The sequence below is a fragment of the Pipra filicauda genome, unplaced genomic scaffold (assembly GCF_003945595.2).
Source record: "Pipra filicauda isolate LSUMZ 115617 unplaced genomic scaffold, ASM394559v2 scaffold173_size1550139_pilon, whole genome shotgun sequence".
In the NCBI taxonomy this organism is placed as follows: Eukaryota; Metazoa; Chordata; class Aves; order Passeriformes; family Pipridae; genus Pipra; species Pipra filicauda.
The window spans coordinates 1,105,810-1,120,043 of record NW_024104251.1 but is presented as its reverse complement, the minus strand read 5'-3'; the positions used below and the strand labels follow the sequence as shown (position 1 = coordinate 1,120,043).

The following is a 14,234-nucleotide window of genomic DNA, read 5'->3' as shown; positions in this document are numbered from 1 at the left end:
CTGTGTTTCTGTCTAACTTGGAGACGAAGGTACGAAGTTAATCTAGGTGTGGTGGGGAAATGAAATAATCTGTCTGGCATGTTAGAGACCAAGGGATATATGATGTGGAGTTTTTGTCGCCTTCATTAGTGATAAGATTCATTTTGTGATGTCTCCTTGTAGAAAAATGTTGCTGAGATATCTTATTCAGCAGAAAAGTGGTTAGTATAAAATTACTCCATGAGCGCTTCAGAATGATTTTGAATGAGCAGGTGGAGCCTGTGCTGGATCAGCACTTTTATCTTGTATGACTGTATTGATTTTGATCCAGTGCTGTCAGCTTTAAAGCCAGATTTACTGTACTGTCAAGCCACAAACTTCAAAATCTCTCTTTAATTGAAGGGAAGTGTAATATGATATATGCAGAAGAAAAGTCATTAATCAACGTTGTCTTACATTTGGTCTATGAATGGAAGAACTGTTGTAGTAGAGACTTCTAGGGCTTGGACTTCATTTTTTTGCATCATTTTAGTCCGTTCTCCCCCATACTCACTAGAGGAAAGTTCTGTCAGGATTCCCTTTATGGTTTATTTAAAACTGTAAAACCTGCAGCAAAAAGCATGTAACCTCTAAAGTCAAACACCAGTATTTAATTTAAGGAAGGATTTAATTAAATTAAATTAAAATTAGAGAAGAGGAAGATGGGGCTGAGAAAGAACAAGGGCTGGAAGATAACAACCTTGAGGAACAGGCACTGATATCAGGAAAATAGCCTCACAGAAACAAAGAGAGGAAATCTCAGTCTTATAGCCCTGGCTTGTCATTTTTTTTCTGTCTGCCTGTTTAATGATTAACATAAATCAAAATACAGAATTTATGAAAAAAAATGTTTCAGTTGTGTCCTATGTGTTCCCATTTCTTCTTATGTTTTGTATTTTACTATTATGCTTCTAATGCTATAATTGGTAGGAATCTAATTACATTGCATGAAGCTGTGTCTTTTTGAAGGAGTAATTTACATTTAAACTCTTTCGGAGTGTACGTGTTTTGTCTTTGATGTCCTTGATTAGTAATTGCGGGTCTTGTTGTCAAATGTTACATTTAAAGCAAAGCACTTTCATATTTCTCTGCTTACTTAGGTTTTCTTAGCAAGTCTTCTGCATGGTGAAACATTCTATACCTTGTCCTATTAAGGTAACCTAAATTAATTTTTTAAATATTCTTCTGTTTTTGAAAGTTGAATAAAAGAAGTTCAAATGTGTATGTTTGTTACAGACGCAGATGAATGTGAACCCACTGATAGGAAAAAAAAAATCTGTGATTTAAAACATTGTTCTGGGTGTGCAGATGCTCTCTTTTTGCTGTTAGAATGGTGTGTTTACTGGCTGTGCAACTTTATGGACACAGCTGTCAACTGTGTATTCCATATGGATACTGCAAGAGTATAGTTCTTATTTCTCCCTTCTGACTGGGGAGCAGAGTGGTGTCTCAAAGCAAAAAAGGTTTAAAACCTTACCTTGCCTCTTACGACTGCCAAGTCTGTTCGTTAATGCATCCTGAACATCACTGTCACTCTAAACAAACCTACATCCTGGGGACCTCACTGCTACTGTCCAAGCTTTGCTCGGCCCCGGCAGATGAACCTCAGGACTAAAGGGTGGGCTCAGTTCAGCGCACGCTGTGTCTCACCTAAAAAAATCCACTGCGCAGGCTGGAAGGGTTAATGACCTTTCCCAAAATCTTCGCTCGCGAAGACTGGCCATTATTTATTATTATTACAAGGATACTTGTCTGCATTAACTTTTATTTCCAGTTTATATTTCTGTTCTAGAAATTATATTCCTCTATTACATCTCACTGTTTCCAGATTTGAGGTAAAGTTCGTATGTGAAGCAAATGTGCTTTACATCTATTGTCTTGTTAAATGGCCCATATTTTTATAAAGAAAGACATAACTTGTTTAACATTCTCATTTTCTGACATGACTAGGCTTTCTGGCACGTGTTCTTACATGACAGAAAAGGTATGGAAAAGATAGTATTAATAACACTGAAATATATAGCATTAACCATTTCAGCACTCACCTGACATTTCCCTACTTTTTGTCAGGAGGTCCGTGTAAGCACCAAATGCTGGAAAATAGTTTCTGAAAAGCAAGGGCTATGTTTGTGTATTCTGTCAGAGGTGAAGAAAAAAAGCTCGCCTGAACTTTCTCAAAACAGCGATTTCAAAATTTGATTCCTCAGAGAACAAAATATCCATTTAATATATTGCTGCGTCTTTCAGCAAGACTTTGTGTTTCCAGATTAATTTACATTTTAAATTGCCCTGAAAGCATTAATTTACTGAGCTAACATGGGAAGTACAGACCAAAGAGCTATTTAGTTTACAAATGGTACCATCTAGTTTCAGTGTAGGAGTGCTTAATGGGTTTTAAATACATAAAGAGTAATTGTCCTACAGATTTTGTATCCAGTCATGTTATTAATGTTTAGTTGTACTATTTGCAACATTAACTGTTGATAAACGTGAGTCAGCCATATGACTTAGAATGAAATCAGTCCAGTTGAAAACTGCTGCGCCAAAATTAATGAAATTCTATTCAATGGTCAATTATTAGAACATCTCTGAAGAATAAATTCCTTGCAGTATTTTATGAACATAGAAATCTGCAAATATCAACATCAATTTGAAATTTTTATTACTTTTTGAAGATTGAATTATGGTACAGCCGCGATGTTTATGTGCATTTCTGGAGTACAGTTTTCTATAACTCTGGTGCAACTCCAGTAAATACGAATACATAAATAAATAAATCCAAAGCAATTATAACAGTTTGCTTACATGCAAACATCTTTGCTCCTCCTTTACTTCTGTCTCTGTGGTGCACTTCTGGTGTATGAAATATCTGCTCATCTTTGATCCATGTAGCTTTTTTGATGGGCAGCACACAAATAGTTGGATCTTATTAATCAGCAAAGCAAAGCAGAGAAGAATGAAAATAAAATCCTTTACTCCAGCAAACTCACTGGCAGAATGTCATGTTAGAAACTTGCACGTTTACAGAGCCTAACAGACTCTTTACTAAGGCAATGTCTTAATGTTGCCATGGCTTTAATTTTTATACTGCTTTTTCTCTGTCCTGTGGAGGGTGGTATGAATTGGTGATTTGCAGCAGGAAGGAAGCAAGTTCTTATGCAGACTGTGCCAAGAATGTCCCTTACTGGAACTTCAGAAATTAGTTCCTCCTATTTTTGAGGGGATTGAAGGGTGTAATAGCATTAAATTCCCCAGATATTGTACTCTTTAAAAGACATGATGTGCAGTTAGAAAAAAAAGTGTAATTCTAAACATACTTGAAGATAGAATGGTTTCTGAGACCAGGCAGGTCAGAAGAGTAATGGGAATGCTCAGGAATGGTTTTTCTTTTCATGTGAAAACCCCCAAAAACGTTATTCTGCATTTGAAGCTTTGGTATTCTGGAAATATGGAAACAATCAGATAGGACATTTGACCCTTAAACCCATCAGTAATTCTTACAGAATATCCTGAGTCTTGAGGAAGCCTTTGCCAAAGAGTTCTGTGCTTCTCCTTTTAATAACCTGAACATGACTGAGACTCTTTTTTACCCCACCTCTACCTGGTGTCTCAAGTTTGGGACTCTGAAAGCTGAAGTTAAATGAAAACTGGTTTGTATTTCAGCATAGTCCACATATTGCTCTGGTCCCTCTCTGTCATGTCTCAGATCATAGAGATTGCTTGTGCCAAAGCTTGTATTTAAACAGCCTTCAGTGTGCAGCGAGGAGATCACCTGTCTGCATGCATTTGATTGGAGGCTTTTCTCCTTTCATGGTTAAACTGTGTGTGAAAATTATGCTTAATAATTGATGTGAGTGCCAGAAATATGATCTAAAGGTGTATGTTGGTAGGAAACATTGCAGTTACATGAAATGCCTCTTTCCCATGGAAGCAGTTACTGTTAGGCTGGCTTTTTTTTAATGGTCATTTCTAGAGTGCTCTGTGGGAGAGGTTTTTGAAATTATTCTGTAACAGACCAGATGTCAGAGCTATGCCTAGACATTAAATATATCTGCTGAGAGAAGAGGCAGGTTTGTAATAAACTTTTGGATGAAGTCTCCATCACATCAGAAAATCTAGGTGAGATTTGGGTTAAATCTATTTTCGTTAAACATATGCTTGTATATAAATTTAACACACCCCTCTCCACCCAATATTTAGAAAAATAACATGATTTTTTGAATTTCTGCAGTAAAACTCTTTTAATTCTGCTTGTTTCTGATGTGCAAGAGTATCTTAAATGTATAATTTAAATTTCTGATAATTAATACAGAGGCAAGGAATAGATTAAATTTGTTAACTGATTCAGAAAAGGAGAAAATCAAATGCTGCCTATAGATACATATATTCCCCATTGAAATTTTTCTCCAACTTTGTACTCATATGATTTAAAATTAAAGCTTATATTTAAATTGTTTGTTTAGGTGAAAACGTTTTAGTTATTGGTGAAATTGTTTACTAAATAATCCACAATAAAGTCTGAATGTGTTATTTATTTTTTTATTTATTGAATTTATTTATTTGCTATGAGTGAATTCCATGCAGTTGGTGTGTTTATCTCTAATAACACAGCAGTGCAGTACATAGAAAGTGGTAGGAACTGCTTTGTTCTTCCCAGCCACAGCAAGGGTGTTGTAGAAGAATAACCTGCCCTGGAGTGTCCCCCAGCAGCAGATGCCCAGCATTGCTCCCAGGTGTGATTAATCACTACAGTAAGCACATAGGTTCTTGCTGCTTCTTGTTTCCTGTACTTTTCCTCCAAACAGGTCTTGTCAGGGAGTCTCTGCATTGAAAATCTGCTGAAAACATGAACAATCAGCAAGACTTATCAAAGTTTTGCTCTATAATTTCTTCTCCAGGATATCTATTGAGATGAAAGTTTTAATATTAATACCCATTTTATTTTTTTTGGTGCAAGGCTGAGCACATAGTACCTTCTAAAAGAGACAGCTTTTCCTGACTGCTTGGGTGTGTAAGGACACAGTAAGCCTCTGTGAAGGAAGGCTTTGATGTGTTTCAGTTAGTATAATTAATAAAATATTATTATGTCTCTATATTATATTTCCTTTCTGTTTGCTCTGTAACTGTAGTGTGTAACCTTGAAGGATACAACCTGTTGCAAAATTAAAATCCTCGCCTTCATGCTGAAAATATTTTCTCCCCTGGGCCTTGATAGCCAGTGCTGTGTCAGAGAGCACTGCCCTTTCAGTCCAAGTGCACTCCTGGTGCATTTAAACATTTGAACATTTGTGGAGGGGGATCTGCTGGACTGTGGCCAGCCCAGCCCAGCTGAAGTTGTTAATGACCTTAATTACCTCTTGGTTCCATGGCCAAGCTGCTGAGCAGCTTCAGCTGTGCCTCGTGGGCTGCCTGGGGGCAGTGCCAGGAGACTGAGAACACCTGGGGCAGGGCAGGTGGGAGCATTTTTGCTGACCTGCCAGTGTAGGAAACCGGCTGGGGAAAGTGTGTGGGGACTTTTGGCTTCTCTTGAGCAAAAATTAAAAGTTGGATAACTAAGGATGTTGGTAACCTTGAGTCCTGACCCCATGGAAAGGTTCAGGGTAGGCAATGTGACTTGGGTACTTTCACCCTCAGAGAGATGAACTTGCCAGTTTAAAAATACGTGTGAGGTTACTGATGGTGTTAGATCTGCTGGAACAGCCCTGGCAGAGGCTTACATTGCAATTTGAGTGTCAAAGAAGAGCAGTGTGTGGATCACATTGCAAGTAAGTGCTATTTTGTGGTGTGGTATTGTGATTTATTCTGTTGTTATAGCTGTGCTCATGCAGTGACCCACAGGCTACATTTTATGACTCTTTATTTGTCCTTCAGCCTTCTTTCCTCGTGGACCTTTTATGCTTAAATGAGGTCTGAATCAATTGTTGTGGTAATGCCAGTAGATGTTATTCTTTGTATGTAATTCAGTATGTGAATATGGTCCTGTGCTGGGAGAGGTTTACAGTACAGAGAGGTTTACAGAGAGATGACGGCAGGAAAAAGCAAGTATTTAGTGCAAGTCACGTAATCCACTGCCATTTAAAACCTGGAGATTTTCCAGAAACATGCTGTAGTCCCTGGCAGCAACCATAAGGAGAAAACTTCCCATGGGTATGTGTGTGTGGTGCCTGAGTAGAGGAAGATGCTGCTGCTGGTTCTGCCGGCAGTGTTTCAAGCATGAGAAACAGTGATGGTTGTGTTCTGCCTTCTTACCAGTCCCTGTGCTCTGGCTTTATGTACCTGTTGCAGACAACTTTGTTACAATGTCAGACGTGACTGAAGGTACCTGCACAGCTACTGCAGAGTTGTTTTTGGTAGCAGGTTAGGAAGATTTGGGACCTAGTGTGTCCTGCCGGAGGGTGGTGTAGAAGGTTTGTTGTAACTTGTGTAACATTAGCTAAATGCAGCTCATGAGATCACTAACACTGAATTATTCTCATGATGCTGGGTAAATATTGATGTTTGTAAAATATAGAAACTTAGTGGGTGTTGATATTTTTAAAACTTAGTAAACTGCTAGGAAAATATTTTAATCTCCTTATTGTGTTCATTTCTTCATAAATATTAAAATATTACCATAGTACCCCTTTTCATGGGATCTAAATGGTGAAGAAATTTACTGCACAGAGTCTGAATTTTTATATGTTGTTGGTGAGAGCTATGCAGCTGCTTTAACTTTCATGAACCATAGTCTTCCATCTCTGGGACTCGTCCTCCAACTTCTGCCCAGACAGTGTGCTTCAGTTTAAATAGTGATGATCTGTGAATGTAGAGATGTGTGACCACTGTTGCTGTACATGAGCAGCATATGTACCACCTTCTGTGGCTGTGGATAAAGCTGTTCCCTTCTGTTTCAGCATAGCTGTGTAACACTTTTGAAAATGTAGCTTTATGTAATTCCCAATAAGAGAAAACTCTCTTGTATGTGGATCAGCGATACGGTTTTGTCCACTGACACCTGGAAGTTGGGAAAAAGCAGTAAATAGAAATGTGTAGATCGAGTTTGCAAACTAAGGGGTAGCTTTTAAGCTAATATACAACCCTCAGCTAAGGTACTTGGAATGGCTTAATCCTGGGAAAAAGATATTTTTCATTTTTTAAGCTGCAGCATATTCTCTGCAGCTTTTTCTGAATTTAAAAAGTGTCCATTTCTACACAAAGAGCTGTATAACAGGGATGAAATCATATCTTTACAGGAACTGAAATTTTTACAAAGCCACTAAAATTCCAATGGTTTTTGGTTTAGAGAGAAAGCAAAATGTTTTAACGTTACCCTTTAAGGAGTTTGTGCTCTTCCATTTTTCTTCTCAAGGTAACTTGTTCAGATGTGAAAATTTCTCAGGTGTACATTTAATTCTGAGCAGGACAAATTACCTATGCTTGTAGAGAAAAATATGAGGCTTAGCGAGTTACCTGGTTGTGTTCCTTTTTCTACATCATCAGAGTGTGAATTTAAAATTTATTTTGCTTAGTTGACAATTAAAATCCAGAAAAGCTTTTGTAGTACAAGATTCACTCCACGTGATTCAAGATTTTCTCAACTTTGAATAGTCTAACATAAAAATGGGCATGACTTGAGGGATGAAGCAGAAAAAATTGATCAATATCTTTATAATGTTCTTTATAAACCGTTTTTGAAAATACTTTTACTTTAAAGCTTCTAGTGAGAAAATCCTGAAACATGTCCAATACAATGCTCTGCTAATGTTCACATTTCGTGAAAGTAGGTTTTACAAACTGAATTGCTCTGTCCTCTTTTTTTTTTTTTCTTCCCTGCTCTATCAAGCTCTCTTTATTCATATGTGATAGCTGAGAAGTCAGGGGAAATGAGTAATGGGAAAGGCTGTAGAGGATCAAACTAGCAGACTAAGGGCTAGTTTTGATGTAAGGTACAACCTTCAGCAAGGACAGTGAAAGCAGAGTAATCCTGAGAAACACCTGGAGAAAAACATTCCTGAATGGCAATTTCTTCTGTGCTTCTTGTTTCATTTGAGATTGGCTAAATTAAATTACTGTTCAGAATAGATTATGGAGCCTTTCCTACCAGCAAAAGTCTTTATAAGCTCTGCTTTTACTATCTGCTCTGCAGGGACAGGAAACTATTGGTATTTATGCCTTCCTTTCCTAGGATTCAAAGTTTGCATAAGAAATTCAGATATATAGTGATTTATCCTTCTTCCCCACTCCCCCTTATTTGAACCAATAGAAAAGGCTAGCTGTGTTCAGGCAGATTTTTGGGGATCAAGCAAGGACAGAGAGCATCAATGAAAAGCATGGGTTTTATCTGAAGTTTGGAGTTTTTGAAACAGTGTTAGCTTATGAAACTCAAAACACAGATAAAACTTAATCTTCCCTATGTTTATGAGTATTTGAAATAGCTTAGCTTCACAGCATATATTTAAGTAATATGAAAAAATAAAATCCCTCCTAGAGAGCAGTGATAATATCCTAATAGATGTGTCTAGTATCCAGTGCAGTGCTCAGCATATCAACATAATTATTAAATAGACAGAAATGGATCCTCTAAGAACTCCTTATGTGTGCCCCATGCTTCACTAGATCCCACAGACCTGACTTGTAAATGCTAATTAAAACTCTATTGCAATAAAGGGAAACATTGCAGTAAAGAGATGTGATTCAGTGCTAACAAGTACCTGTTAATGTTATTTCTTGTTTATGATGGAGGGATTTAATCATAATCTAATGTAGTGTCTGTGCTGTCGAACACATCCTGCAGGAGCTGTGGAGATCTTTGAACACCACGAGGAACAGTTCACTTCATACTGATGTGTGCTTTTCCTAAAAATGGGGACAATTTGCCTCGACTTCAGAGGTGTTTTCTGACTGAGTCACTGCATGTAAATTGCATGTCAGTACTGATATAGATTGAAATCTGAGATACTGCCTTTATGAAATGCATGCTGTTCTCTAGTACTCGCCCTGTGCTTAAGTGGTGGCTTAGAGATGGTTTGTGTGACTTAGAGATGGTTTTCTTTGGTAGGTGAACAAGTGTACTGCTTAGGTGACAGCTTAGACACAAGTGTGCAGGTGAAAAAAGCCATCCAACTTTGTCTTGCATTAGTTGAATAAAACCCCAAACACCTGCAATGGCTAATTTCACTGAAAGGAAGCATCACTTTTGTGGAGCTGTCACTTGCCAAATAAGTAGAAACAATCAGGGTTTTTGTTTAAAATTAATTTTTCATCAAAATAGCTTGGAAGTTGGCTCATGCTGCAGAAGCTTATGTACATACTCTCTGTACCCTCATCTAGAATTCAGCTGGTTTTGCCATACGTGTTTCTGAGCATCACAGATGTGCCTATGATTTCATTATTAAAAATAATTCTTCCTTTATTTAAAATAGCCATACAATTACCCTGAAGTGTTTAAGAGAATATGTATATGGATGTAAATGGCCTGTTTCAAGGGACTGTAGAAGATGGAGGAGCTTTTTATCCCTGATCCTGAAGAAGGAAGACAGTATAGTGCTGGATGAAATAAGTGGGTAGTCTCTAAACATTCACGTTTTGTAATTATACAGTTGAGACTATGACAGCATCAGAACATATGAAAGTCAATATTCCCAGTTCACATCATCTTTCTCGAATAAGAAAGATGCAGTCTTGTGTTTTGCTAATAAATGTGTTGACTGGCTGTTCCATCCATTACCAAGGTGTGTATTTTGAAAAAGCTACGGAAACATTACAGGAAGGGTAGAAGAGTTTTCCGAGTCCTGTTCACCGCTAGCTGGGTGATGTTAAGAGATCGCAAGTAATAGGTAAAGCATCAGTCATATGATAGTAAACTTAAATATGTGCCATAAAACAGGGTTTCTGTGGCACAAATAGTGATGCCTAAAATATGGTCGCAGTTCAGTCACAAAAACATGAAAATCAAAATGAAGAAAGTGTATCTTAAATCAAGGAAATAATCAAGCAGTGCTACAAAATGTGTTCTTAACAAACTTGGTACTTGTCTTTTCCCAATACACTAAATCATTCAATGTACATAAGAAAGGGAACACCTTAATCATTTTTAGCTACAAATTTTTAATAGCTTTTTAACTAACTGGAGAGGGAGAGAGAGAGGGAGAAGACAAGCTAATGTACAGAGGTTGTGAATGAGGTATGGAAGGATAGTCTTGTATAAATTCTGTCTGCCCCATACTATAGTGAAATGAACTGGAACCAGATGCAATAGTATTAATTATCTCTGAGAAATGTCTAATTTGTCTACTTTCCATAGGAGACTTCAGGGCCAAAGGAAGCTGAGAGTGTTATTTACTGTGTGAAATAGAAGTGCTGAAATTGTTAAGTAAAATCCCAATCTGGTATTACTGTCCCACCTAAAATGTATGGCTTATGTAGCTGGCTTCTGCTATAGTTGCTTCCATGCTATTTCTGTTGCCAGTTTTTACACATCCTCTTGGGGAGGGGGTTCTGCTAGAGGAATGAACTACTGACAAGCAAAACTTATATGAGACATACTTAAAATGCAGAGAAACCAGCTAGTATAAATTCTCTGTAGTTACCTCCTTTTTTTTGTATTGTTTCTGATACTGTGTTCTTGGCTGTGGATGATGGCACTCGCCTCTTTTGAGTATAATAGCTGAGTAGGTGTAGAAAACGCAGCACTGGCAGATTCAAAGAGCATTTTTTTGTAAAACAGTGTAATAAAATATTTACAAGATTTCATGTAATGAACTAGGCAATTATGTGTGAATTGTACTGTCTTTAGTTAGTTAGAATAGGCAGCCTGCAAGCATTTACAGAACCTCCTTCAGAACAGTTTCAAAGCGTATTTTATGGAGCGAGAATATTGTTACCTTCTATGTAAGGTTTCATTTCATCACATCACAATGGAGCACACAAATATTTACAGATGAGCTTTGGAAAAAAAGGAGGTTAGGAATTCTATTAAGACTTACAAATGAGCTTGTATAAGAATGTGTTCATTTCGAACCTGCCAGAGATGCAAGAATAAGTAACAACCTTCTCTTATTAGAAGGTTGTGGGCAATTTCACATGCTGGGGAGTGAGATGCTGGAAGGGAGTGCTGCAAAAGGGGACCTGGGGGTCCTGGCTGATGGCACGTTGAATATGAGTCAGCAGTACCCTGGCAGCCAGGAGAGCCAACCATGTCCTAGGGGGCATCAGGCAAAGCATCACCAGCCGGTCGAGGGAGGGGATTGTCCTGCTCTGCTCTGCACTGGGGTGGCCTCACCTTGAATATTCTGTGCAGTTTGGGGCACCACAATACAAAAAAGATATTAAGCTCTTGAAGAGTCTCCAAAGGAGGGCAGTGAAAATGGTGAAGGGCCTTGAGGGGAAGCGTATGAGGAGCAGCTGAGGTCACTTGGTTTGTTCAGTCTGGAGGAGACTGAGGGGAGACCTCATTGCAGTTATAGCTTCCTCATGAGGGGAAGAGGAGGGGCAGGCACTGATCTCTGCTCTGTGGTGATCAGTGACAGGACCCAAGGGAATGGCCTGAAGTTGTGTCAGGGCAGATTTAGGTTAGATATTAGAAAAAGGTTCTTCACCCAGGGAGTGGTTGGGTGCTGGAACAAGAGAAGTGGTCACAGCGCCAAACCTGGTAGAATTCAAGAAACATCTGGATACTTTCAGGCACATGGTGTGACTCTTGGGGATGGTCCTATGCAGGGTTAAGAGTTGGACTTGGTGATACTTGTAGGTCCCTTCCAACTAAGCATATTCTGTGAAACCTGATTCTGTTCTAGTATGATACTCCTTTGTTTATTGAGCAAAGGGGTGCAAATCTGGACCAATAGACTATAACGTGCTTTCTATTTTCCACCCTGTAAGTCCAGAGAGAGTGGTCTAACAGTGCAAAAGCAATTAACCAGCACTGCTACAAATTTATTTTTGGCTATATAATAATGCTGAATTTAATGACTAAAATCCATTCATTTAGAAGTATTTTTCTGAACTAAGGAGAGGAGGGACTGTAAATGTTAGAACTGAGTTTGCTGGTTCTCATATGGACTCTTAATGTAAAATTGCCCAAATACTTTAATGTCCAAACTACTCAAAAGAAAATTGATTGATCTTTCATCAGTCTTTGTCTGTATCACTTTTGCTCTAACACTGTAATCTTCTCAACACAGATGGTTAAATGCCTTGATCTCCCTGTCTCCCACTTGTCATTGCTTTCTGAAGTTAGAATCGGCTGCCTTGTGTGAAGAAGTTAATTGAGCCACTGAATGCAGCTTCTTTTTGTGCAGAGGAATTCTGCCTAAATGACTAGTCTGCGTTCTCTCTCTTTTTGATTGTGTAGGGGGTATATGCATGCAAGTATGTTTATTAAGAATATCATGTCTAGCCTTATTTATAAATGAAAAAGGCCTATCTACAACTTCTGTCAATCCTGAGATATTCTGAGATATACTGCCATATTTTTCACTGTTGTAGAATGATCATTAAATGGGACCACTGGTCTATTGAAGTGTATGCAGTTAGTACTGCAAGGGCGTCTTAACTGGAGTTTGATCCCTTTGATTGTTTAGACTTACCTCTGCACGTTGATGTTTTTCTCTTCTGTGGCCTCACTAACTGGGAATGTAGCTGCCAAACAGTAGTCTATGGGAATATGTATTAGGGAAGTACTGGCCTTAATTTAGACTCTTCGAATGCTTATTTGTACTGCAGTCTGATTAGCTCAGAACTTGAGTGTCTTTGATTTGTAATGTATGAGCTTACAATTAAAAAATGGGGAGCAGAGGCTGGTGGCAGACTACCGTTGCATAATCATTTACCTGAAGAAAAGCTAAATTTGTCTGTGAAACCATAGAAATTGGTTCCACTGACTCTCCTGCTGGCCTATTTGAAATCCCCAGCATGCTTGAAAGAGTTGGCGAATGCTCCAAAAATAATGAGAAGTATTTATATAAATTTACTCCAGCTTTGATCCATGTTCTGAAAGAACTGTGCACACCTTCAGGAAAATGTATTCATTTCTTTTGATGTCTCATTGATTTTTAAATGAGAACCTGGAAAGTGGTGGAGAAGCAAAACTTATTCTTCATAAAAGCAAGGAAGGACTAAATAGCGTTACTAAGTTCAGACAATGAGTTGTCACAGGCTGAAGGAAATTTGCTTTTTACTGTCTGTGTTTTTTGTCTCACACAGTCTTATGTTTGTGTTGTATGCAAAGCATTATCAGTGATGAGCAGATTCTTAAACCCCAAAGAGAGGCAAAACATTATAGGTGCAATGACAAGAGATGCAGAATAGCCAAACCATTTAAGGAACCTTCTAATTTCTAAGGGCTTTTGTATTAAAGGAGAAAATAGGCAATAGCCTTTAGGCATCATTAGCATTTACTTGTTTTCGTATATATTGCAAACAGAGAAACTAATTTTTTTTCATTTTACAGTATGAACCATGGCACATCTATTTCTTTCTGAACTCAGTATAAATGTGGTGATTGTAATTAAAATAACTGTTAAAAAAGAAAAGAGTTAAGCCATTCTGTAATGGAGAATTCCCTATGTGCTGTGAATTGCTGAGTCTAATAGAAGCTCCTGAATTTTTTTTTTACTTTGTTTTTAAAACATTAAGAAGTTTCTCTGTAGTCTAACAGATAATATTTAAAAATCCCTTACATTTTGGTTTGTCCCTCTATAGGTTAATAGCTATTAGTACATAGTATCCATGAAAAACAAGGTTATCATGTCATAGTGGCATGGGCTAGGTATTTCTGTTTAAGTGATGGCTTAAGAAGTATGTGTGAAAGCTGACACCTGCTTTTGGCCATTGGTAAGAAGTTTGGTGTTTTTATGCCACATGGTGTGGTTGCAGAAGGCTGGTACAAGCAGTGTAGTCAATCACTGGATTATAGGCTATCAACACAAAGTAAAATCACTCATCATATCCCTAGTCCTTTGGAATATTTGCCATGCTAAATTAGAGAAATATTAAGCACCTACCTGCAGTTTCGCTCTTTTTGATCTTTTTTTTTTTTTTTCCTGCATAATCAGGTATAACCTTTAATTCAAATAGTGACATAAAGGGAACAGATAGACACAACAGTACTTGGAGATTGAAACATCTGTTGCATGAATCTAGCTCTAAAGTTTTGATATAAAGTTCCTGACAACTGATATTGATATCATGGAACATAGAGAGGTTTCTTTTTTACTAGTCATGTTATTGAAAGCATT

At 37.8% G+C, this 14,234-nt stretch overlaps 1 protein-coding gene across 3 annotated transcripts in view; it reads left to right on the top strand.

Annotated features, from left to right (window-relative positions):
- Positions 1-14,234, top strand: part of NRG3 (neuregulin 3) — a 368,049-nt gene that overhangs the window by 84,933 nt on the left and 268,882 nt on the right. The gene's annotated exons all lie outside the window — the stretch shown is intronic.